Source organism: Leiobunum rupestre, chromosome 6, assembly GCF_980474605.1.
Source record: "Leiobunum rupestre chromosome 6, qqLeiRupe1.1.hap1, whole genome shotgun sequence".
NCBI lineage: Eukaryota > Metazoa > Arthropoda > Arachnida > Opiliones > Sclerosomatidae > Leiobunum > Leiobunum rupestre.
The window spans coordinates 3,417,629-3,443,822 of NC_143389.1; the positions used below are offsets into that span (position 1 = coordinate 3,417,629).

A 26,194-nucleotide genomic window follows, 5' to 3' on the forward strand; every position below is an offset into this window, starting at 1 on the left:
AAAAGAGTGTATAGAACGTTCTATTGGAGCCGCATGCAGCCGGTGGCCCTCGGCGATCACCAACCTACCAGGACCTGGCTAGTCGCGGCTTGTCCACCGCTATCAATTACACTCTAGCGGCAACGGCCATATCACGCTGAATACACCGGTTCTCGTCTGATCACCGAAGTTAAGCAGCGTCGAGCGCGGTCAGTACTTGGGAGGGAGACCACCTGGGAACACCGCGTGCCGTTGGCTACTCATTTATTTTCGCGGGATGGGATTTGCGTCTTTTAACAGGAAAATACCTTCATCCTATCATTTTGACGCTGCTTTTTTATGCAATTAAAAGTTCGCCCAGACGATAATATTATTTCGGTCAACTCTTGGCCTTTTTTTAACAACTGGCAGCATCTTTCCGTGAATAAAATACATGTTAGTATCAAAATTGAACAAAATAAAATGGCGAGAAAATTGGTTTTCATTTTATTCTACTTAAGGCTTGTACTTAAAATAGTACTAACTTACTTACTTACTTACTTACTTACTTACTTACTAACTAACTAACTAACTAACTAACTAACTAACTAACTAACTAACTAACTAATTAACTAACTAACTAACTAACTAACTAATTAACTAACTAACTAACTAACTAACTAACTAACGTTTATCTCTAAACAAAAACATTTCCGCGGTAAAATCCACTCTGAAATGGCCTTTTCTGGTTTTGGAATGAAGTCCAAAGTTAAAATTTTATTAACAAATTCTAATTGTGAAATATATTTTTTGTTCTAAATTTTAATCTTAAATGTAATTTAAATAGTTGAATCTAAAAAAGGACTTTTGGAAAATGTTTTATAGAAGGTTTTATCATGGGACAGCCGCATGGATTAGGGGAGTAACCCAAAAATACAAAATATCAAAACAAACCACGAAATTAAATAATAAAACGGAGACAGAGATATATTTTTTAAACAAAATAATATAGCTAACTTTTATCTATTAATTGTTTTAGGTGATGTAGTTTATGTAAAATATAAAAATGAACCTTGGCACAATATAAATTTAATGTCATGTTTTATTGATACTTAGAAAAAGTAACAAACATTTCAAAAGTCAGATCTTTGAGATCATTATTAAAAAAATATAACATTTTAAATCCGAACTCCTCTATAAATATTAAAATTATAAATTCCTAATCTACTTTAACAAAAGATATATCATATTAAGTTTAATACTATTAATGTTAGGAATAATCATGACTTTGAGATAAATAGAACAAAAATGTTTAATTCCAAATATAGTTAATTATAGAGCAATATATAATAAATGATTTTGTACTTACCAAAAATAAGCCTTGCCACTTTATATCTTGGTAATGTAGCTGCCGCGGGCGGCGGGCCCCCGGCGGCGACTCACTGTCCACGGAAGACGGGAAGAGAGAAAAAATGGAGAGGGGCTTATTTCGTGTTTTCTCTTTACGCGGAACATCTTGGCTGGAACCCAATGACCTAAAAATGAGGGGCGCGCTGTCTCTACCCACCATACCGAAACCCGCGAATTTACGTTATGAAAACCGGTTCCTTCAGCCAACCACTTAGAACATGCACGATTTACGAACCTTGGGTTACGAATAAAACCACAGGAATAACACAGAACAACCTCTTTTCGCGCCTTTATTTTACCCCTCTTACTTGCCTCCCGCTCGTCGGCCATTGCCTCTGCCCTAAACGGGGAGTCTAGCATCCACTCCTTGGGTATCCATAATGGAGGAGAGGACTGAAAGGGGGAAAACCAAGCATGGACGCGCCCAGGAAAATACCAAGGAGGATAGGAAGGGAGGCGAAGTAGGAGGGATGAACGCGGCAGCATCCTTGTAAGAAGCTTAGCGGCGGGAAAATTTCGGAAAAATGGCGGCTAGACGTAGCGTAGCTGCCGCAATCTTGCCGCCATTCATCCCTCCTACTTCGCCTCCCTTCCTATCCTCCGTGAAAATACCGCGAAAAAGAGTGTATAACTAGGTAAAAGAAAATTCAAAAACTGGAATCTTTCCGATTCTTCATTATTAACTATTCGACAATAAGGATTTTACCACTTATGACGTCAGAGGGGCAATATATTATAATAAAGAAATATATATAAAGACAGCCAAATAACATTTCCCGGAAATACTGTGTTGCGCAGTGCGCCATTATAAGAGCGTTTGATTTTTGATTTCAAGAGAGAAGTGGGCCGATCCCGGATTTACTGCAATACCAGGCCGACCCGTGGCGGAGGTGGAGCAAGCTCCGACCACTCCGCCGCCGTCCAAAAATAAGTTTAATATCTTGGGCCCCGATGGGACCCGTATCAGATATTAAGCTGATAAGAACAGATACTTTTAATTGTTTATTAAAAGATTGTCGTTTTTTACATTTTTACATTTTTCATTTGTTATATATTTGTTCACGGTTTAATTAATTAAATTAGCGCGAACAATCGTTTAAAAAGGATCATGGTATAAAAGTCGAGTAAAGAACTATGTTAAAAATTTAAAAATTAAATTTAAATCATATTTTTCCTTTTTTAATTTCTTTTTCTGGAGTTCTACTCCGTCGTCTTTTGGGATAGTTTTTCAGGAGGTCAGTTATTCTTACGACGAGGTCTTCTGCTGTCCGGGTTAGGCTAATTGAACGTGTGGGGGCTCTGGCATTGATTTTTTCGAGGAGGGCTTGAAGTTCGTTTTTCTTTAGTAGGTTAAGGCCTGGCACCTCGTTATAATTCCAATCTAATGGATCGAATCTTGGTCTGGTTGTGGGGCTGTCATGTTCGTTGGAGTCAGGTTCGCTTTCAGTTTCTGGTTGAGGTTCATGATGTGGTGGCGATTTCAGAGCGTCGGCGAAGGTACAGATTTAGCTGGAGGATCTACGGTCTTTGGAGAAGGTGTTGCCAAGTAAAAGCTTTCGTTGGAGGTTCTGGAGTCGTTTGATTCGGTAAGTATTACAGGTGAGCGTGATGGTTTTTCTTTCAGGATTTCTTCTCGAGAGATGGCATTGGTAAGTATCACCCCCAAGGGAGCAGTTGTCGAGTTACTGGGAGCTGGGATGACTTCTCCGTTGGACTCTGGGGGCTGGCGAGTCTTGGACTTCTTTTTCGGACAATCCCGAACCTGATGAGTGTCTTTATGGCAAAAGAAACACATTCTCTGGACGCCTCGGTAAGTGATCTGAATGCGATGCCCATTGATGGTCATCAGGTTCGGGATTGGACCCTTGACTTTAACTTGCAGCCGCCTTGTTCCGGTTCGGACATCTTTTAAAGCGCCGCCCTGGTAAGTCTCCCAAGATTCTGCGATGACGTCGCAGCTTGATCGTAGCCATTTTTTAAATATAGCCAACTCCCACCAACTCGGCGCATCCTTCACAGTGATATACGCCACTGGGTCGACTACACCGATGACATCCAGTTGTTTGTCACCCACGACGATTCCGCTGTCAACGGCTCGCTGAAAACTAGCTGCATCTCGAAAGGTGATCTGAGCTTCGGTCTTGGAGACCAATTGGAAGACGGTAACATTCTTCACTTCGACGTGGTTAAACAAAGCTTTTGCTACGTCTTCCACGTCAACTCCGTCGAATTTAACTCTGGCTGAAGCGGCCTTGAGAGCTGAAGCTGAAGCCAAAGCTGGAACCGGAACTTGCTGGTTCAGGATCGTCGGTAGCGCAGGAGGCATGATGCCTCTCTCCGAGGTCATCGGAATCGCTGGAGGACTTCTGGAATCGCTGGGAAGCGATCCCTTTCGTGGTGGATCCAAGATTGTGGATTTCAGGAACAGACGGACCGGAACAGGATCAGCAGGAGACTGGAGCGGCAGTGCAGGTAAGTAAACTTCCCAATACAGGTAAATACGGTTCCCGGCCTTTGGCTTCGAAAAAAGGAGCAAACAGATACTACACTTTGATCTTAGCCAAAAGGCCGAGAAGCGATAACCCGCTAGGAGCCGTCACTGTTTAACAAAGTAAAAAGAGAGAATTCGAGCATTTCAAATATTTCATAATTACGTCACCGAATGTTGGTCCTGGTGGGAGATGACAACGTTTGTAGCCATCGCGCGAACAAAGGAGAAGACGATATCTTGAATCCGTGAAATAGAGGTACACCGCCAGGCCCGGACTGGCACTTTTGGGGTCATCGGCTAGAGACAGTAGAGTGGGCCACTTTACCGGGCCGTATGGAAAAAAAATCTAAATGGTGGTTTATAGGACCATAAATAACGTATTAAGTGTACTAGATTCTACGTGAAACGTCAAACGCGTTTAAATGACCATTTAGGAAAAATTTATTATAAGCGAATAGAGCGTTCTATAAAAGTGGACCATAACCGGTCACTTTTCATACAGACTATAGAGCTGGTTCAGCAGGACTAACAACTTTTGTTATTCTTTGGTTTAAGAGAATTCGGCTTATGTCCTGTCTTTATATGAATATTTTAGAGACGTACCTTTTAGGAGTTGTAGGAGGCACCCTAGGTGTTGAAGTATGTTTGGGGTTAAGGATATTTTCATGATCTAAGTTTCATCTTAAACACGTGGATTTGGGACTAGTATTTTCTAGAATTTTGCTTATTTGCCATCATACATTTATTACAAAAATCATTTAAAATAAGAAAAAAGGCGCGGAAAGCAAAGCCGGAAATATGTGAAGCCTAGGCTAGCAACTACGCTACTAATAAAAATTGACTGCTCTCAATTTCTTACGGGTTTGCCAGATAAATATATTTCTCTAAGACGAAAAACCGGCCAAACCTTCACCTCCTCCGAACTCCAAAGGGGGAAAGCACACCACACCAATTTTATAGATTCGTAAACGCGCCTTCCCAATCGACCGCCATCACCTTACAGTCTACGGGGAGGGTGATGAAAAAACTGGTTTGGGGGGGGGGGGGGATGAAATTTCTGCGGTAAAGGGCTTGCTCGTTGGTTGTCTGTACGATAATATCGGCGCCCAGTAAACGTTTCTAAAAAGAGTGTATAGAACGTTCTATTGGAGCCGCATGCAGCCGGTGGCCCTCGGCGATCACCAACCTACCAGGACCTGGCTAGTCGCGGCTTGTCCACCGCTATCAATTACACTCTAGCGGCAACGGCCATATCACGCTGAATACACCGGTTCTCGTCTGATCACCGAAGTTAAGCAGCGTCGAGCGCGGTCAGTACTTGGGAGGGAGACCACCTGGGAACACCGCGTGCCGTTGGCTACTCATTTATTTTCGCGGGATGGGATTTGCGTCTTTTAACAGGAAAATACCTTCATCCTATCATTTTGACGCTGCTTTTTTATGCAATTAAAAGTTCGCCCAGACGATAATATTATTTCGGTCAACTCTTGGCCTTTTTTTAACAACTGGCAGCATCTTTCCGTGAATAAAATACATGTTAGTATCAAAATTGAACAAAATAAAATGGCGAGAAAATTGGTTTTCATTTTATTCTACTTAAGGCTTGTACTTAAAATAGTACTAACTTACTTACTTACTTACTTACTTACTTACTTACTAACTAACTAACTAACTAACTAACTAACTAACTAACTAACTAATTAACTAACTAACTAACTAACTAACTAATTAACTAACTAACTAACTAACTAACTAACTAACGTTTATCTCTAAACAAAAACATTTCCGCGGTAAAATCCACTCTGAAATGGCCTTTTCTGGTTTTGGAATGAAGTCCAAAGTTAAAATTTTATTAACAAATTCTAATTGTGAAATATATTTTTTGTTCTAAATTTTAATCTTAAATGTAATTTAAATAGTTGAATCTAAAAAAGGACTTTTGGAAAATGTTTTATAGAAGGTTTTATCATGGGACAGCCGCATGGATTAGGGGAGTAACCCAAAAATACAAAATATCAAAACAAACCACGAAATTAAATAATAAAACGGAGACAGAGATATATTTTTTAAACAAAATAATATAGCTAACTTTTATCTATTAATTGTTTTAGGTGATGTAGTTTATGTAAAATATAAAAATGAACCTTGGCACAATATAAATTTAATGTCATGTTTTATTGATACTTAGAAAAAGTAACAAACATTTCAAAAGTCAGATCTTTGAGATCATTATTAAAAAAATATAACATTTTAAATCCGAACTCCTCTATAAATATTAAAATTATAAATTCCTAATCTACTTTAACAAAAGATATATCATATTAAGTTTAATACTATTAATGTTAGGAATAATCATGACTTTGAGATAAATAGAACAAAAATGTTTAATTCCAAATATAGTTAATTATAGAGCAATATATAATAAATGATTTTGTACTTACCAAAAATAAGCCTTGCCACTTTATATCTTGGTAATGTAGCTGCCGCGGGCGGCGGGCCCCCGGCGGCGACTCACTGTCCACGGAAGACGGGAAGAGAGAAAAAATGGAGAGGGGCTTATTTCGTGTTTTCTCTTTACGCGGAACATCTTGGCTGGAACCCAATGACCTAAAAATGAGGGGCGCGCTGTCTCTACCCACCATACCGAAACCCGCGAATTTACGTTATGAAAACCGGTTCCTTCAGCCAACCACTTAGAACATGCACGATTTACGAACCTTGGGTTACGAATAAAACCACAGGAATAACACAGAACAACCTCTTTTCGCGCCTTTATTTTACCCCTCTTACTTGCCTCCCGCTCGTCGGCCATTGCCTCTGCCCTAAACGGGGAGTCTAGCATCCACTCCTTGGGTATCCATAATGGAGGAGAGGACTGAAAGGGGGAAAACCAAGCATGGACGCGCCCAGGAAAATACCAAGGAGGATAGGAAGGGAGGCGAAGTAGGAGGGATGAACGCGGCAGCATCCTTGTAAGAAGCTTAGCGGCGGGAAAATTTCGGAAAAATGGCGGCTAGACGTAGCGTAGCTGCCGCAATCTTGCCGCCATTCATCCCTCCTACTTCGCCTCCCTTCCTATCCTCCGTGAAAATACCGCGAAAAAGAGTGTATAACTAGGTAAAAGAAAATTCAAAAACTGGAATCTTTCCGATTCTTCATTATTAACTATTCGACAATAAGGATTTTACCACTTATGACGTCAGAGGGGCAATATATTATAATAAAGAAATATATATAAAGACAGCCAAATAACATTTCCCGGAAATACTGTGTTGCGCAGTGCGCCATTATAAGAGCGTTTGATTTTTGATTTCAAGAGAGAAGTGGGCCGATCCCGGATTTACTGCAATACCAGGCCGACCCGTGGCGGAGGTGGAGCAAGCTCCGACCACTCCGCCGCCGTCCAAAAATAAGTTTAATATCTTGGGCCCCGATGGGACCCGTATCAGATATTAAGCTGATAAGAACAGATACTTTTAATTGTTTATTAAAAGATTGTCGTTTTTTACATTTTTACATTTTTCATTTGTTATATATTTGTTCACGGTTTAATTAATTAAATTAGCGCGAACAATCGTTTAAAAAGGATCATGGTATAAAAGTCGAGTAAAGAACTATGTTAAAAATTTAAAAATTAAATTTAAATCATATTTTTCCTTTTTTAATTTCTTTTTCTGGAGTTCTACTCCGTCGTCTTTTGGGATAGTTTTTCAGGAGGTCAGTTATTCTTACGACGAGGTCTTCTGCTGTCCGGGTTAGGCTAATTGAACGTGTGGGGGCTCTGGCATTGATTTTTTCGAGGAGGGCTTGAAGTTCGTTTTTCTTTAGTAGGTTAAGGCCTGGCACCTCGTTATAATTCCAATCTAATGGATCGAATCTTGGTCTGGTTGTGGGGCTGTCATGTTCGTTGGAGTCAGGTTCGCTTTCAGTTTCTGGTTGAGGTTCATGATGTGGTGGCGATTTCAGAGCGTCGGCGAAGGTACAGATTTTGGCTGGAGGATCTACGGTCTTTGGAGAAGGTGTTGCCAAGTAAAAGCTTTCGTTGGAGGTTCTGGAGTCGTTTGATTCGGTAAGTATTACAGGTGAGCGTGATGGTTTTTCTTTCAGGATTTCTTCTCGAGAGATGGCATTGGTAAGTATCACCCCCAAGGGAGCAGTTGTCGAGTTACTGGGAGCTGGGATGACTTCTCCGTTGGACTCTGGGGGCTGGCGAGTCTTGGACTTCTTTTTCGGACAATCCCGAACCTGATGAGTGTCTTTATGGCAAAAGAAACACATTCTCTGGACGCCTCGGTAAGTGATCTGAATGCGATGCCCATTGATGGTCATCAGGTTCGGGATTGGACCCTTGACTTTAACTTGCAGCCGCCTTGTTCCGGTTCGGACATCTTTTAAAGCGCCGCCCTGGTAAGTCTCCCAAGATTCTGCGATGACGTCGCAGCTTGATCGTAGCCATTTTTTAAATATAGCCAACTCCCACCAACTCGGCGCATCCTTCACAGTGATATACGCCACTGGGTCGACTACACCGATGACATCCAGTTGTTTGTCACCCACGACGATTCCGCTGTCAACGGCTCGCTGAAAACTAGCTGCATCTCGAAAGGTGATCTGAGCTTCGGTCTTGGAGACCAATTGGAAGACGGTAACATTCTTCACTTCGACGTGGTTAAACAAAGCTTTTGCTACGTCTTCCACGTCAACTCCGTCGAATTTAACTCTGGCTGAAGCGGCCTTGAGAGCTGAAGCTGAAGCCAAAGCTGGAACCGGAACTTGCTGGTTCAGGATCGTCGGTAGCGCAGGAGGCATGATGCCTCTCTCCGAGGTCATCGGAATCGCTGGAGGACTTCTGGAATCGCTGGGAAGCGATCCCTTTCGTGGTGGATCCAAGATTGTGGATTTCAGGAACAGACGGACCGGAACAGGATCAGCAGGAGACTGGAGCGGCAGTGCAGGTAAGTAAACTTCCCAATACAGGTAAATACGGTTCCCGGCCTTTGGCTTCGAAAAAAGGAGCAAACAGATACTACACTTTGATCTTAGCCAAAAGGCCGAGAAGCGATAACCCGCTAGGAGCCGTCACTGTTTAACAAAGTAAAAAGAGAGAATTCGAGCATTTCAAATATTTCATAATTACGTCACCGAATGTTGGTCCTGGTGGGAGATGACAACGTTTGTAGCCATCGCGCGAACAAAGGAGAAGACGATATCTTGAATCCGTGAAATAGAGGTACACCGCCAGGCCCGGACTGGCACTTTTGGGGTCATCGGCTAGAGACAGTAGAGTGGGCCACTTTACCGGGCCGTATGGAAAAAAAATCTAAATGGTGGTTTATAGGACCATAAATAACGTATTAAGTGTACTAGATTCTACGTGAAACGTCAAACGCGTTTAAATGACCATTTAGGAAAAATTTATTATAAGCGAATAGAGCGTTCTATAAAAGTGGACCATAACCGGTCACTTTTCATACAGACTATAGAGCTGATTCAGCAGGACTAACAACTTTTGTTATTCTTTGGTTTAAGAGAATTCGGCTTATGTCCTGTCTTTATATGAATATTTTAGAGACGTACCTTTTAGGAGTTGTAGGAGGCACCCTAGGTGTTGAAGTATGTTTGGGGTTAAGGATATTTTCATGATCTAAGTTTCATCTTAAACACGTGGATTTGGGACTAGTATTTTCTAGAATTTTGCTTATTTGCCATCATACATTTATTACAAAAATCATTTAAAATAAGAAAAAAGGCGCGGAAAGCAAAGCCGGAAATATGTGAAGCCTAGGCTAGCAACTACGCTACTAATAAAAATTGACTGCTCTCAATTTCTTACGGGTTTGCCAGATAAATATATTTCTCTAAGACGAAAAACCGGCCAAACCTTCACCTCCTCCGAACTCCAAAGGGGGAAAGCACACCACACCAATTTTATAGATTCGTAAACGCGCCTTCCCAATCGACCGCCATCACCTTACAGTCTACGGGGAGGGTGATGAAAAAACTGGTTTGGGGGGGGGGATGAAATTTCTGCGGTAAAGGGCTTGCTCGTTGGTTGTCTGTACGATAATATCGGCGCCCAGTAAACGTTTCTAAAAAGAGTGTATAGAACGTTCTATTGGAGCCGCATGCAGCCGGTGGCCCTCGGCGATCACCAACCTACCAGGACCTGGCTAGTCGCGGCTTGTCCACCGCTATCAATTACACTCTAGCGGCAACGGCCATATCACGCTGAATACACCGGTTCTCGTCTGATCACCGAAGTTAAGCAGCGTCGAGCGCGGTCAGTACTTGGGAGGGAGACCACCTGGGAACACCGCGTGCCGTTGGCTACTCATTTATTTTCGCGGGATGGGATTTGCGTCTTTTAACAGGAAAATACCTTCATCCTATCATTTTGACGCTGCTTTTTTATGCAATTAAAAGTTCGCCCAGACGATAATATTATTTCGGTCAACTCTTGGCCTTTTTTTAACAACTGGCAGCATCTTTCCGTGAATAAAATACATGTTAGTATCAAAATTGAACAAAATAAAATGGCGAGAAAATTGGTTTTCATTTTATTCTACTTAAGGCTTGTACTTAAAATAGTACTAACTTACTTACTTACTTACTTACTTACTTACTTACTAACTAACTAACTAACTAACTAACTAACTAACTAACTAACTAATTAACTAACTAACTAACTAACTAACTAATTAACTAACTAACTAACTAACTAACTAACTAACGTTTATCTCTAAACAAAAACATTTCCGCGGTAAAATCCACTCTGAAATGGCCTTTTCTGGTTTTGGAATGAAGTCCAAAGTTAAAATTTTATTAACAAATTCTAATTGTGAAATATATTTTTTGTTCTAAATTTTAATCTTAAATGTAATTTAAATAGTTGAATCTAAAAAAGGACTTTTGGAAAATGTTTTATAGAAGGTTTTATCATGGGACAGCCGCATGGATTAGGGGAGTAACCCAAAAATACAAAATATCAAAACAAACCACGAAATTAAATAATAAAACGGAGACAGAGATATATTTTTTAAACAAAATAATATAGCTAACTTTTATCTATTAATTGTTTTAGGTGATGTAGTTTATGTAAAATATAAAAATGAACCTTGGCACAATATAAATTTAATGTCATGTTTTATTGATACTTAGAAAAAGTAACAAACATTTCAAAAGTCAGATCTTTGAGATCATTATTAAAAAAATATAACATTTTAAATCCGAACTCCTCTATAAATATTAAAATTATAAATTCCTAATCTACTTTAACAAAAGATATATCATATTAAGTTTAATACTATTAATGTTAGGAATAATCATGACTTTGAGATAAATAGAACAAAAATGTTTAATTCCAAATATAGTTAATTATAGAGCAATATATAATAAATGATTTTGTACTTACCAAAAATAAGCCTTGCCACTTTATATCTTGGTAATGTAGCTGCCGCGGGCGGCGGGCCCCCGGCGGCGACTCACTGTCCACGGAAGACGGGAAGAGAGAAAAAATGGAGAGGGGCTTATTTCGTGTTTTCTCTTTACGCGGAACATCTTGGCTGGAACCCAATGACCTAAAAATGAGGGGCGCGCTGTCTCTACCCACCATACCGAAACCCGCGAATTTACGTTATGAAAACCGGTTCCTTCAGCCAACCACTTAGAACATGCACGATTTACGAACCTTGGGTTACGAATAAAACCACAGGAATAACACAGAACAACCTCTTTTCGCGCCTTTATTTTACCCCTCTTACTTGCCTCCCGCTCGTCGGCCATTGCCTCTGCCCTAAACGGGGAGTCTAGCATCCACTCCTTGGGTATCCATAATGGAGGAGAGGACTGAAAGGGGGAAAACCAAGCATGGACGCGCCCAGGAAAATACCAAGGAGGATAGGAAGGGAGGCGAAGTAGGAGGGATGAACGCGGCAGCATCCTTGTAAGAAGCTTAGCGGCGGGAAAATTTCGGAAAAATGGCGGCTAGACGTAGCGTAGCTGCCGCAATCTTGCCGCCATTCATCCCTCCTACTTCGCCTCCCTTCCTATCCTCCGTGAAAATACCGCGAAAAAGAGTGTATAACTAGGTAAAAGAAAATTCAAAAACTGGAATCTTTCCGATTCTTCATTATTAACTATTCGACAATAAGGATTTTACCACTTATGACGTCAGAGGGGCAATATATTATAATAAAGAAATATATATAAAGACAGCCAAATAACATTTCCCGGAAATACTGTGTTGCGCAGTGCGCCATTATAAGAGCGTTTGATTTTTGATTTCAAGAGAGAAGTGGGCCGATCCCGGATTTACTGCAATACCAGGCCGACCCGTGGCGGAGGTGGAGCAAGCTCCGACCACTCCGCCGCCGTCCAAAAATAAGTTTAATATCTTGGGCCCCGATGGGACCCGTATCAGATATTAAGCTGATAAGAACAGATACTGAATTTGTTTATTTAAAATTCGTTGTCATGGTTACAAGTGTCCGCGTTATTAAAAAATTTAAATTATCGCGAACACTGTTTTACACACAAAATTCCAGAATTTCTGACGTCGCCTCTATCGTTAAAAGGTAAGTATTTACAATTATTCAAGTATAAACGGGACTGAAACATTTTAAAATACAAAAGAGTTATTTTTTCACCGATTTGTTTTGGTCAAGGTAAGTGGTTTTTTTTTTTGATTTCACATTCTAGGCATATTTTTTTAGTTTTAACAATTTTCTTTTCATTTTTACAGGGTAAACAGGATCCGAGGTAAGTATACGGTAAGTATAACATTTAAGCATACCATTTTTTTTTTAAACTATAGACATTTAATATTTACAAAATCAAAACTTTAAATAATGTAAAGTTAAAAGCGTATTAAAACTAAAGATAAAACGTAAAGAGTCATTAAAAACATATTTACATATCATATTCAGGGCCTATTTTTTCCCTTTTTTGATGTGCGATTCTGAAGGGGAAGTCTGTGGTCGTTTCCTGCGACTTTGCAAGGTGAGGCGCGCTTCAGTCAGTGATTCTTCACGCCATCTAAGTATTTCTGGTGACTCTGTGACCAAGCTTCGTGCACGACGGCAAAAGTTCTCTATTTCCTGTTCGGTCATTGTCGACCAATTCCAATCTCGTTCGTAGATCGGTTCTTCATATGCTGGGTTTTTCGAAATGGGAAAGAGCTCTAGAACAGGTGTGTGCTGTGGCGGAGTCTTCACTGCGTTTGCGTAGCCGTTGGACATTTGCGGCAAATCAGATGGTTTTAGGGAAGATCCTGGTGAAGAGAGACTCCAGCCATCTTCACCCCCCTCAAAACATCCTGCTTCCGGTACAGATTCTTCCATCTGTTCTTCGTGGACGGCAGCGTCTGTGATAGCTGCCCCTTCCTGTGGTGGTGGTGTGGTTTCGCTCCATAGATTGACAGCGTCTTCGGGGGCCGGAATATGGCCCTGGATGACCGAATTTTCTGGAGCTGGTGGCGCCTTTCTTTTCTTCTTAGGACAATCCCGAACCTGATGACTGTCTTTACGACAGTAGAAGCACATTCTTTGGACACCTTGATATACGAGCTGAATGCGATGTCCGCTGATGGTCATCAGGTTCGGGATTGGGCTCTTGACCTTGACTTCAAGGCGGCGATTTCCGTTTCGGACATCTTTAAGCGGGCCTTTCTGGAAGGTTTCCCATGTTTCCGAAACCACTTCGCAGTAGTTCCTCAGAGCGGCTCGCAGGAACGGTAGATCCCACCAGCTAGGCGCATCCTTCATGGTGATTTGAGTCACCGGGTCTGCAACTCCTATGATGCTTAGATGCTTGTCGCCGACAATTATACCGGCATCTACGGCCTTCTGATAACAGATGGCGTCCTTGAACGTAATCTGACATTCAGATTTAGCCAGCATCTGGAAGACGGTGATGCTCTTGGGGCCAATGCAGTCGAAAAGAGCTACAGCCAAATCTTCTACATTGACCCCGTCGAACTTGATTCGTGCCGTGGCCTTCTTGGAGGACGAAGGCCCGGACTGTGGCTTGCACGGCAGAGACGACACGGCAGGCATGGCGACGATGGTGGAGACCGCCGAAGCGGAAACCGGATACTCAGGAACCGCTGGGATGAGCCAAACGGCGACTGGAACGCAGGAGCAGGAACAGGAACTTCAACTGGAACAGGATCTGGGTCGGTGTAAAATGCCGACGCAGCTTGGCAGATAGACGAGCAGGTACGTATGACTCGCCTCAAAGGCGTATAAACACTTCTCGCCCCCCGACTAAGATCTCGGTATAGCACTATTGAAAAACAGATACTACACTTTGATCTTAGCCAAAAGGCCGAGAAGCGATAACCCGCTAGGAGCCGTCACTGTTTAACAAAGTAAAAAGAGAGAATTCGAGCATTTCAAATATTTCATAATTACGTCACCGAATGTTGGTCCTGGTGGGAGATGACAACGTTTGTAGCCATCGCGCGAACAAAGGAGAAGACGATATCTTGAATCCGTGAAATAGAGGTACACCGCCAGGCCCGGACTGGCACTTTTGGGGTCATCGGCTAGAGACAGTAGAGTGGGCCACTTTACCGGGCCGTATGGAAAAAAAATCTAAATGGTGGTTTATAGGACCATAAATAACGTATTAAGTGTACTAGATTCTACGTGAAACGTCAAACGCGTTTAAATGACCATTTAGGAAAAATTTATTATAAGCGAATAGAGCGTTCTATAAAAGTGGACCATAACCGGTCACTTTTCATACAGACTATAGAGCTGGTTCAGCAGGACTAACAACTTTTGTTATTCTTTGGTTTAAGAGAATTCGGCTTATGTCCTGTCTTTATATGAATATTTTAGAGACGTACCTTTTAGGAGTTGTAGGAGGCACCCTAGGTGTTGAAGTATGTTTGGGGTTAAGGATATTTTCATGATCTAAGTTTCATCTTAAACACGTGGATTTGGGACTAGTATTTTCTAGAATTTTGCTTATTTGCCATCATACATTTATTACAAAAATCATTTAAAATAAGAAAAAAGGCGCGGAAAGCAAAGCCGGAAATATGTGAAGCCTAGGCTAGCAACTACGCTACTAATAAAAATTGACTGCTCTCAATTTCTTACGGGTTTGCCAGATAAATATATTTCTCTAAGACGAAAAACCGGCCAAACCTTCACCTCCTCCGAACTCCAAAGGGGGAAAGCACACCACACCAATTTTATAGATTCGTAAACGCGCCTTCCCAATCGACCGCCATCACCTTACAGTCTACGGGGAGGGTGATGAAAAAACTGGTTTGGGGGGGGGGGGGATGAAATTTCTGCGGTAAAGGGCTTGCTCGTTGGTTGTCTGTACGATAATATCGGCGCCCAGTAAACGTTTCTAAAAAGAGTGTATAGAACGTTCTATTGGAGCCGCATGCAGCCGGTGGCCCTCGGCGATCACCAACCTACCAGGACCTGGCTAGTCGCGGCTTGTCCACCGCTATCAATTACACTCTAGCGGCAACGGCCATATCACGCTGAATACACCGGTTCTCGTCTGATCACCGAAGTTAAGCAGCGTCGAGCGCGGTCAGTACTTGGGAGGGAGACCACCTGGGAACACCGCGTGCCGTTGGCTACTCATTTATTTTCGCGGGATGGGATTTGCGTCTTTTAACAGGAAAATACCTTCATCCTATCATTTTGACGCTGCTTTTTTATGCAATTAAAAGTTCGCCCAGACGATAATATTATTTCGGTCAACTCTTGGCCTTTTTTTAACAACTGGCAGCATCTTTCCGTGAATAAAATACATGTTAGTATCAAAATTGAACAAAATAAAATGGCGAGAAAATTGGTTTTCATTTTATTCTACTTAAGGCTTGTACTTAAAATAGTACTAACTTACTTACTTACTTACTTACTTACTTACTTACTTACTAACTAACTAACTAACTAACTAACTAATTAACTAACTAACTAACTAACTAACTAATTAACTAACTAACTAACTAACTAACTAACTAACGTTTATCTCTAAACAAAAACATTTCCGCGGTAAAATCCACTCTGAAATGGCCTTTTCTGGTTTTGGAATGAAGTCCAAAGTTAAAATTTTATTAACAAATTCTAATTGTGAAATATATTTTTTGTTCTAAATTTTAATCTTAAATGTAATTTAAATAGTTGAATCTAAAAAAGGACTTTTGGAAAATGTTTTATAGAAGGTTTTATCATGGGACAGCCGCATGGATTAGGGGAGTAACCCAAAAATACAAAATATCAAAACAAACCACGAAATTAAATAATAAAACGGAGACAGAGATATATTTTTTAAACAAAATAATATAGCTAACTTTTATCTATTAATTGTTTTAGGTGATGTAGTTTATGTAAAATATAAAAATGAACCTTGGCACAATATAAATTTAATGTCATGTTTTATTGATACTTAGAAAAAGTAACAAACATTTCAAAAGTCAGATCTTTGAGATCATTATTAAAAAAATATAACATTTTAAATCCGAACTCCTCTATAAATATTAAAATTATAAATTCCTAATCTACTTTAACAAAAGATATATCATATTAAGTTTAATACTATTAATGTTAGGAATAATCATGACTTTGAGATAAATAGAACAAAAATGTTTAATTCCAAATATAGTTAATTATAGAGCAATATATAATAAATGATTTTGTACTTACCAAAAATAAGCCTTGCCACTTTATATCTTGGTAATGTAGCTGCCGCGGGCGGCGGGCCCCCGGCGGCGACTCACTGTCCACGGAAGACGGGAAGAGAGAAAAAATGGAGAGGGGCTTATTTCGTGTTTTCTCTTTACGCGGAACATCTTGGCTGGAACCCAATGACCTAAAAATGAGGGGCGCGCTGTCTCTACCCACCATACCGAAACCCGCGAATTTACGTTATGAAAACCGGTTCCTTCAGCCAACCACTTAGAACATGCACGATTTACGAACCTTGGGTTACGAATAAAACCACAGGAATAACACAGAACAACCTCTTTTCGCGCCTTTATTTTACCCCTCTTACTTGCCTCCCGCTCGTCGGCCATTGCCTCTGCCCTAAACGGGGAGTCTAGCATCCACTCCTTGGGTATCCATAATGGAGGAGAGGACTGAAAGGGGGAAAACCAAGCATGGACGCGCCCAGGAAAATACCAAGGAGGATAGGAAGGGAGGCGAAGTAGGAGGGATGAACGCGGCAGCATCCTTGTAAGAAGCTTAGCGGCGGGAAAATTTCGGAAAAATGGCGGCTAGACGTAGCGTAGCTGCCGCAATCTTGCCGCCATTCATCCCTCCTACTTCGCCTCCCTTCCTATCCTCCGTGAAAATACCGCGAAAAAGAGTGTATAACTAGGTAAAAGAAAATTCAAAAACTGGAATCTTTCCGATTCTTCATTATTAACTATTCGACAATAAGGATTTTACCACTTATGACGTCAGAGGGGCAATATATTATAATAAAGAAATATATATAAAGACAGCCAAATAACATTTCCCGGAAATACTGTGTTGCGCAGTGCGCCATTATAAGAGCGTTTGATTTTTGATTTCAAGAGAGAAGTGGGCCGATCCCGGATTTACTGCAATACCAGGCCGACCCGTGGCGGAGGTGGAGCAAGCTCCGACCACTCCGCCGCCGTCCAAAAATAAGTTTAATATCTTGGGCCCCGATGGGACCCGTATCAGATATTAAGCTGATAAGAACAGATACTGAATTTGTTTATTTAAAATTCGTTGTCATGGTTACAAGTGTCCGCGTTATTAAAAAATTTAAATTATCGCGAACACTGTTTTACACACAAAATTCCAGAATTTCTGACGTCGCCTCTATCGTTAAAAGGTAAGTATTTACAATTATTCAAGTATAAACGGGACTGAAACATTTTAAAATACAAAAGAGTTATTTTTTCACCGATTTGTTTTGGTCAAGGTAAGTGGTTTTTTTTTTTGATTTCACATTCTAGGCATATTTTTTTAGTTTTAACAATTTTCTTTTCATTTTTACAGGGTAAACAGGATCCGAGGTAAGTATACGGTAAGTATAACATTTAAGCATACCATTTTTTTTTTAAACTATAGACATTTAATATTTACAAAATCAAAACTTTAAATAATGTAAAGTTAAAAGCGTATTAAAACTAAAGATAAAACGTAAAGAGTCATTAAAAACATATTTACATATCATATTCAGGGCCTATTTTTTCCCTTTTTTGATGTGCGATTCTGAAGGGGAAGTCTGTGGTCGTTTCCTGCGACTTTGCAAGGTGAGGCGCGCTTCAGTCAGTGATTCTTCACGCCATCTAAGTATTTCTGGTGACTCTGTGACCAAGCTTCGTGCACGACGGCAAAAGTTCTCTATTTCCTGTTCGGTCATTGTCGACCAATTCCAATCTCGTTCGTAGATCGGTTCTTCATATGCTGGGTTTTTCGAAATGGGAAAGAGCTCTAGAACAGGTGTGTGCTGTGGCGGAGTCTTCACTGCGTTTGCGTAGCCGTTGGACATTTGCGGCAAATCAGATGGTTTTAGGGAAGATCCTGGTGAAGAGAGACTCCAGCCATCTTCACCCCCCTCAAAACATCCTGCTTCCGGTACAGATTCTTCCATCTGTTCTTCGTGGACGGCAGCGTCTGTGATAGCTGCCCCTTCCTGTGGTGGTGGTGTGGTTTCGCTCCATAGATTGACAGCGTCTTCGGGGGCCGGAATATGGCCCTGGATGACCGAATTTTCTGGAGCTGGTGGCGCCTTTCTTTTCTTCTTAGGACAATCCCGAACCTGATGACTGTCTTTACGACAGTAGAAGCACATTCTTTGGACACCTTGATATACGAGCTGAATGCGATGTCCGCTGATGGTCATCAGGTTCGGGATTGGGCTCTTGACCTTGACTTCAAGGCGGCGATTTCCGTTTCGGACATCTTTAAGCGGGCCTTTCTGGAAGGTTTCCCATGTTTCCGAAACCACTTCGCAGTAGTTCCTCAGAGCGGCTCGCAGGAACGGTAGATCCCACCAGCTAGGCGCATCCTTCATGGTGATTTGAGTCACCGGGTCTGCAACTCCTATGATGCTTAGATGCTTGTCGCCGACAATTATACCGGCATCTACGGCCTTCTGATAACAGATGGCGTCCTTGAACGTAATCTGACATTCAGATTTAGCCAGCATCTGGAAGACGGTGATGCTCTTGGGGCCAATGCAGTCGAAAAGAGCTACAGCCAAATCTTCTACATTGACCCCGTCGAACTTGATTCGTGCCGTGGCCTTCTTGGAGGACGAAGGCCCGGACTGTGGCTTGCACGGCAGAGACGACACGGCAGGCATGGCGACGATGGTGGAGACCGCCGAAGCGGAAACCGGATACTCAGGAACCGCTGGGATGAGCCAAACGGCGACTGGAACGCAGGAGCAGGAACAGGAACTTCAACTGGAACAGGATCTGGGTCGGTGTAAAATGCCGACGCAGCTTGGCAGATAGACGAGCAGGTACGTATGACTCGCCTCAAAGGCGTATAAACACTTCTCGCCCCCCGACTAAGATCTCGGTATAGCACTATTGAAAAACAGATACTACACTTTGATCTTAGCCAAAAGGCCGAGAAGCGATAACCCGCTAGGAGCCGTCACTGTTTAACAAAGTAAAAAGAGAGAATTCGAGCATTTCAAATATTTCATAATTACGTCACCGAATGTTGGTCCTGGTGGGAGATGACAACGTTTGTAGCCATCGCGCGAACAAAGGAGAAGACGATATCTTGAATCCGTGAAATAGAGGTACACCGCCAGGCCCGGACTGGCACTTTTGGGGTCATCGGCTAGAGACAGTAGAGTGGGCCACTTTACCGGGCCGTATGGAAAAAAAATCTAAATGGTGGTTTATAGGACCATAAATAACGTATTAAGTGTACTAGATTCTACGTGAAACGTCAAACGCGTTTAAATGACCATTTAGGAAAAATTTATTATAAGCGAATAGAGCGTTCTATAAAAGTGGACCATAACCGGTCACTTTTCATACAGACTATAGAGCTGGTTCAGCAGGACTAACAACTTTTGTTATTCTTTGGTTTAAGAGAATTCGGCTTATGTCCTGTCTTTATATGAATATTTTAGAGACGTACCTTTTAGGAGTTGTAGGAGGCACCCTAGGTGTTGAAGTATGTTTGGGGTTAAGGATATTTTCATGATCTAAGTTTCATCTTAAACACGTGGATTTGGGACTAGTATTTTCTAGAATTTTGCTTATTTGCCATCATACATTTATTACAAAAATCATTTAAAATAAGAAAAAAGGCGCGGAAAGCAAAGCCGGAAATATGTGAAGCCTAGGCTAGCAACTACGCTACTAATAAAAATTGACTGCTCTCAATTTCTTACGGGTTTGCCAGATAAATATATTTCTCTAAGACGAAAAACCGGCCAAACCTTCACCTCCTCCGAACTCCAAAGGGGGAAAGCACACCACACCAATTTTATAGATTCGTAAACGCGCCTTCCCAATCGACCGCCATCACCTTACAGTCTACGGGGAGGGTGATGAAAAAACTGGTTTGGGGGGGGGGGGATGAAATTTCTGCGGTAAAGGGCTTGCTCGTTGGTTGTCTGTACGATAATATCGGCGCCCAGTAAACGTTTCTAAAAAGAGTGTATAGAACGTTCTATTGGAGCCGCATGCAGCCGGTGGCCCTCGGCGATCACCAACCTACCAGGACCTGGCTAGTCGCGGCTTGTCCACCGCTATCAATTACACTCTAGCGGCAACGGCCATATCACGCTGAATACACCGGTTCTCGTCTGATCACCGAAGTTAAGCAGCGTCGAGCGCGGTCAGTACTTGGGAGGGAGACCACCTGGGAACACCGCGTGCCGTTGGCTACTCATTTATTTTCGCGGGATGGGATTTGCGTCTTTTAACAGGAAAATACCTTCATCCTATCATTTTGACGCTGCTTTTTTATGCAATTAAAAGTTCGCCCAGACGATAATATTATTTCGGTCAACTCTTGGCCTTTTTTTAACAACTGGCAGCATCTTTCCGTGAATAAAATACATGTTAGTATCAAAATTGAACAAAATAAAATGGCGAGAAAATTGGTTTTCATTTTATTCTACTTAAGGCTTGTACTTAAAATAGTACTAACTTACTTACTTACTTACTTACTTACTTACTTACTTACTAACTAACTAACTAACTAACTAATTAACTAACTAACTAACTAACTAACTAATTAACTAACTAACTAACTAACTAACTAACTAACGTTTATCTCTAAACAAAAACATTTCCGCGGTAAAATCCACTCTGAAATGGCCTTTTCTGGTTTTGGAATGAAGTCCAAAGTTAAAATTTTATTAACAAATTCTAATTGTGAAATATATTTTTTGTTCTAAATTTTAATCTTAAATGTAATTTAAATAGTTGAATCTAAAAAAGGACTTTTGGAAAATGTTTTATAGAAGGTTTTATCATGGGACAGCCGCATGGATTAGGGGAGTAACCCAAAAATACAAAATATCAAAACAAACCACGAAATTAAATAATAAAACGGAGACAGAGATATATTTTTTAAACAAAATAATATAGCTAACTTTTATCTATTAATTGTTTTAGGTGATGTAGTTTATGTAAAATATAAAAATGAACCTTGGCACAATATAAATTTAATGTCATGTTTTATTGATACTTAGAAAAAGTAACAAACATTTCAAAAGTCAGATCTTTGAGATCATTATTAAAAAAATATAACATTTTAAATCCGAACTCCTCTATAAATATTAAAATTATAAATTCCTAATCTACTTTAACAAAAGATATATCATATTAAGTTTAATACTATTAATGTTAGGAATAATCATGACTTTGAGATAAATAGAACAAAAATGTTTAATTCCAAATATAGTTAATTATAGAGCAATATATAATAAATGATTTTGTACTTACCAAAAATAAGCCTTGCCACTTTATATCTTGGTAATGTAGCTGCCGCGGGCGGCGGGCCCCCGGCGGCGACTCACTGTCCACGGAAGACGGGAAGAGAGAAAAAATGGAGAGGGGCTTATTTCGTGTTTTCTCTTTACGCGGAACATCTTGGCTGGAACCCAATGACCTAAAAATGAGGGGCGCGCTGTCTCTACCCACCATACCGAAACCCGCGAATTTACGTTATGAAAACCGGTTCCTTCAGCCAACCACTTAGAACATGCACGATTTACGAACCTTGGGTTACGAATAAAACCACAGGAATAACACAGAACAACCTCTTTTCGCGCCTTTATTTTACCCCTCTTACTTGCCTCCCGCTCGTCGGCCATTGCCTCTGCCCTAAACGGGGAGTCTAGCATCCACTCCTTGGGTATCCATAATGGAGGAGAGGACTGAAAGGGGGAAAACCAAGCATGGACGCGCCCAGGAAAATACCAAGGAGGATAGGAAGGGAGGCGAAGTAGGAGGGATGAACGCGGCAGCATCCTTGTAAGAAGCTTAGCGGCGGGAAAATTTCGGAAAAATGGCGGCTAGACGTAGCGTAGCTGCCGCAATCTTGCCGCCATTCATCCCTCCTACTTCGCCTCCCTTCCTATCCTCCGTGAAAATACCGCGAAAAAGAGTGTATAACTAGGTAAAAGAAAATTCAAAAACTGGAATCTTTCCGATTCTTCATTATTAACTATTCGACAATAAGGATTTTACCACTTATGACGTCAGAGGGGCAATATATTATAATAAAGAAATATATATAAAGACAGCCAAATAACATTTCCCGGAAATACTGTGTTGCGCAGTGCGCCATTATAAGAGCGTTTGATTTTTGATTTCAAGAGAGAAGTGGGCCGATCCCGGATTTACTGCAATACCAGGCCGACCCGTGGCGGAGGTGGAGCAAGCTCCGACCACTCCGCCGCCGTCCAAAAATAAGTTTAATATCTTGGGCCCCGATGGGACCCGTATCAGATATTAAGCTGATAAGAACAGATACTGAAATATTTTATTAATTTTCAGTCAAATTTACAAATTTACACATGTTCGCGTTTAATTACATTAAATTAGCGCGAACAAGATAAAATTAGTTTCATTTTTCGTTTTTTAGGTTTTGGTTTTTTTCTTCAAACGTCAAGGTAAGTATAAATGGTTTTTTATATAACAAGGTGAGTATCATTATTTTCTTAAAATTAAAATTTTTTTTTCAGGGATAACATAGAGTTAAAACCAGATAAAAGTACACAAAAGTAAATGAATATAAATGAATAAAAATGGAATTTAGCACGCTTTTGAAATTAAATTTTGCCTTTTATGAAAAATAAGAGAGTTCAATAAGTTACGTATGCTGCATACAAGTCTTTATCAGGTGTGCTTCCGGTGGCGCTAGCATATGTTTGTTCTTCATTTTGTGTCTTCCCTTTCTTTGTTGCTTTTTCCGGAGAGTTGGGCATTCGTCGTTTTGAGAATTTCTCCTGTTCTTTGTTGATGAGCGTGATAAACATCTGCCTCCGTATATCGTTTATTTCGTCCGTGGTCTGGATGTATTTCAGAAATCCCCGAAGTTGGGCCTGCGAGTAGTTGCTGATTGCTTTTAGTTTTTCCGGGCTGACATAAAGTCCTTTGATATGTTCTTGGGGCAGTGGTTCTTGGTGTTCGCTGGGTGGTGTCTTTAGTGGTGTTGCCGGTTCTGTTATGGGTTCTTCTCTCTCTTGGTCTTCGTCTTGGGTAGTGAGTGGGTGTCCCTGCACTCCTGTGGCCTTTTGCGACTGGTCCGTCACCTTGGTCTTCTTTGCCTCACAGGTAGAGGCAACGTGCCCCTCCTGGTCGCAAAAGAAGCATTTCTTTGCCACTCCTGAATAGTATACAAGTGCTCTACTTCGCCCGAAATAAAGCACATTAGGTATTGTTTTGGCCATTTTTATTTTTACTGAACGGTCCCCATTTTTAATTCCTTTAAGCTCCTTGTATTCGTCCAGGCGGTGAGCTTTTATTTCGCCGTATTGTCTTAGGTTCGTCAAAATGGCGTCCCATTGAATCCATGATGGTAAGTTTTTGATCGTCAGCCAGATGCCGTCATCTTCAACACTGGTAACTTTACATGATTTGTTCCCGATTAATATTTCTCCATAGGAGACCGCTTGCTGCAGGAAAGCCAGAGTTGTGAAGGTAAGTAGGAATGCCTCTTTACCCACAGGTTGCAACGTTTCGATAGACTCGGGTCCGAGTTTTTCGAGGAAAGCCCGAGCAACGTCAATGAAGCCAGAATCGACATCCAGTCGAGCGGTTCTCTTTTTTACCTCTGCAGCCATGATGGCTACGGAGAGGTCGTCGGGTTAATGTCAGTCCCAGGAAGGAACAGCGTCAGCAAACAATGGCAAGAGACAGCCAAGTCAGGAAACAGCGTGGAGACCCGGAACAGCAGCGACAGGTAAGTAGCAGCGGCACCAGGATCAGGAACAGCAGCGGTACCAGGATCAGCAACGGAACCAGGAACAGCGGCAGCAGCTTCAGAAGCAGGAACAGGAACAGGAACGTCAGGATACCGGCAGGTAAGTCAGCATCGCAGGAACTAGCTGTATAGCTGGAAAAACTCGCTTGACGGCCTTTCGGCCAAGATTTCAGCGAAATAGCTGGGAACAGATACTACACTTTGATCTTAGCCAAAAGGCCGAGAAGCGATAACCCGCTAGGAGCCGTCACTGTTTAACAAAGTAAAAAGAGAGAATTCGAGCATTTCAAATATTTCATAATTACGTCACCGAATGTTGGTCCTGGTGGGAGATGACAACGTTTGTAGCCATCGCGCGAACAAAGGAGAAGACGATATCTTGAATCCGTGAAATAGAGGTACACCGCCAGGCCCGGACTGGCACTTTTGGGGTCATCGGCTAGAGACAGTAGAGTGGGCCACTTTACCGGGCCGTATGGAAAAAAAATCTAAATGGTGGTTTATAGGACCATAAATAACGTATTAAGTGTACTAGATTCTACGTGAAACGTCAAACGCGTTTAAATGACCATTTAGGAAAAATTTATTATAAGCGAATAGAGCGTTCTATAAAAGTGGACCATAACCGGTCACTTTTCATACAGACTATAGAGCTGGTTCAGCAGGACTAACAACTTTTGTTATTCTTTGGTTTAAGAGAATTCGGCTTATGTCCTGTCTTTATATGAATATTTTAGAGACGTACCTTTTAGGAGTTGTAGGAGGCACCCTAGGTGTTGAAGTATGTTTGGGGTTAAGGATATTTTCATGATCTAAGTTTCATCTTAAACACGTGGATTTGGGACTAGTATTTTCTAGAATTTTGCTTATTTGCCATCATACATTTATTACAAAAATCATTTAAAATAAGAAAAAAGGCGCGGAAAGCAAAGCCGGAAATATGTGAAGCCTAGGCTAGCAACTACGCTACTAATAAAAATTGACTGCTCTCAATTTCTTACGGGTTTGCCAGATAAATATATTTCTCTAAGACGAAAAACCGGCCAAACCTTCACCTCCTCCGAACTCCAAAGGGGGAAAGCACACCACACCAATTTTATAGATTCGTAAACGCGCCTTCCCAATCGACCGCCATCACCTTACAGTCTACGGGGAGGGTGATGAAAAAACTGGTTTGGGGGGGGGGGGATGAAATTTCTGCGGTAAAGGGCTTGCTCGTTGGTTGTCTGTACGATAATATCGGCGCCCAGTAAACGTTTCTAAAAAGAGTGTATAGAACGTTCTATTGGAGCCGCATGCAGCCGGTGGCCCTCGGCGATCACCAACCTACCAGGACCTGGCTAGTCGCGGCTTGTCCACCGCTATCAATTACACTCTAGCGGCAACGGCCATATCACGCTGAATACACCGGTTCTCGTCTGATCACCGAAGTTAAGCAGCGTCGAGCGCGGTCAGTACTTGGGAGGGAGACCACCTGGGAACACCGCGTGCCGTTGGCTACTCATTTATTTTCGCGGGATGGGATTTGCGTCTTTTAACAGGAAAATACCTTCATCCTATCATTTTGACGCTGCTTTTTTATGCAATTAAAAGTTCGCCCAGACGATAATATTATTTCGGTCAACTCTTGGCCTTTTTTTAACAACTGGCAGCATCTTTCCGTGAATAAAATACATGTTAGTATCAAAATTGAACAAAATAAAATGGCGAGAAAATTGGTTTTCATTTTATTCTACTTAAGGCTTGTACTTAAAATAGTACTAACTTACTTACTTACTTACTTACTTACTTACTTACTTACTAACTAACTAACTAACTAACTAACTAACTAACTAACTAACTAATTAACTAACTAACTAACTAACTAACTAACTAATTAACTAACTAACTAACTAACTAACTAACTAACGTTTATCTC

General features: G+C 41.3%; 7 non-coding genes and 9 pseudogenes across 7 annotated transcripts; 6 read left to right on the forward strand and 10 right to left on the reverse strand.

Annotated features, from left to right (window-relative positions):
• The first annotated feature begins 118 nt into the window (after positions 1 to 118).
• LOC149938134 (5S ribosomal RNA) lies at positions 119 to 237 on the forward strand. Its single transcript, XR_016481903.1, has one exon. It is a non-coding gene; the product is annotated as a 5S ribosomal RNA (ribosomal RNA).
• Positions 238 to 2,204: 1,967 nt separating this feature from the next.
• Positions 2,205 to 2,382, reverse strand: LOC149938135 (U2 spliceosomal RNA; annotated as a pseudogene).
• Positions 2,383 to 3,839: 1,457 nt separating this feature from the next.
• Positions 3,840 to 3,948, reverse strand: LOC149938136 (U2 spliceosomal RNA; annotated as a pseudogene).
• A 1,151-nt stretch (positions 3,949 to 5,099) lies between these two features.
• On the forward strand, positions 5,100 to 5,218 carry LOC149938137 (5S ribosomal RNA). Its single transcript, XR_016481904.1, has one exon. It is a non-coding gene; the product is annotated as a 5S ribosomal RNA (ribosomal RNA).
• Positions 5,219 to 7,177: 1,959 nt separating this feature from the next.
• LOC149938138 (U2 spliceosomal RNA) lies at positions 7,178 to 7,355 on the reverse strand (annotated as a pseudogene).
• Positions 7,356 to 8,813: 1,458 nt separating this feature from the next.
• On the reverse strand, positions 8,814 to 8,922 carry LOC149938139 (U2 spliceosomal RNA; annotated as a pseudogene).
• A 1,147-nt stretch (positions 8,923 to 10,069) lies between these two features.
• Positions 10,070 to 10,188, forward strand: LOC149938140 (5S ribosomal RNA). The gene has a single exon (XR_016481905.1). It is a non-coding gene; the product is annotated as a 5S ribosomal RNA (ribosomal RNA).
• A 1,959-nt stretch (positions 10,189 to 12,147) lies between these two features.
• Positions 12,148 to 12,323, reverse strand: LOC149938141 (U2 spliceosomal RNA; annotated as a pseudogene).
• Positions 12,324 to 14,056: 1,733 nt separating this feature from the next.
• On the reverse strand, positions 14,057 to 14,194 carry LOC149938142 (U2 spliceosomal RNA; annotated as a pseudogene).
• A 1,150-nt stretch (positions 14,195 to 15,344) lies between these two features.
• On the forward strand, positions 15,345 to 15,463 carry LOC149938143 (5S ribosomal RNA). Its single transcript, XR_016481906.1, has one exon. It is a non-coding gene; the product is annotated as a 5S ribosomal RNA (ribosomal RNA).
• Positions 15,464 to 17,410: 1,947 nt separating this feature from the next.
• On the reverse strand, positions 17,411 to 17,586 carry LOC149938144 (U2 spliceosomal RNA; annotated as a pseudogene).
• A 1,733-nt stretch (positions 17,587 to 19,319) lies between these two features.
• Positions 19,320 to 19,457, reverse strand: LOC149938145 (U2 spliceosomal RNA; annotated as a pseudogene).
• Positions 19,458 to 20,606: 1,149 nt separating this feature from the next.
• Positions 20,607 to 20,725, forward strand: LOC149938146 (5S ribosomal RNA). Its single transcript, XR_016481908.1, has one exon. It is a non-coding gene; the product is annotated as a 5S ribosomal RNA (ribosomal RNA).
• A 1,943-nt stretch (positions 20,726 to 22,668) lies between these two features.
• Positions 22,669 to 22,857, reverse strand: LOC149938147 (U2 spliceosomal RNA). Its single transcript, XR_016481748.1, has one exon. It is a non-coding gene; the product is annotated as a U2 spliceosomal RNA (small nuclear RNA).
• Positions 22,858 to 24,397: 1,540 nt separating this feature from the next.
• On the reverse strand, positions 24,398 to 24,507 carry LOC149938148 (U2 spliceosomal RNA; annotated as a pseudogene).
• A 1,149-nt stretch (positions 24,508 to 25,656) lies between these two features.
• LOC149938149 (5S ribosomal RNA) lies at positions 25,657 to 25,775 on the forward strand. Its single transcript, XR_016481909.1, has one exon. It is a non-coding gene; the product is annotated as a 5S ribosomal RNA (ribosomal RNA).
• Positions 25,776 to 26,194: the final 419 nt, after the last annotated feature.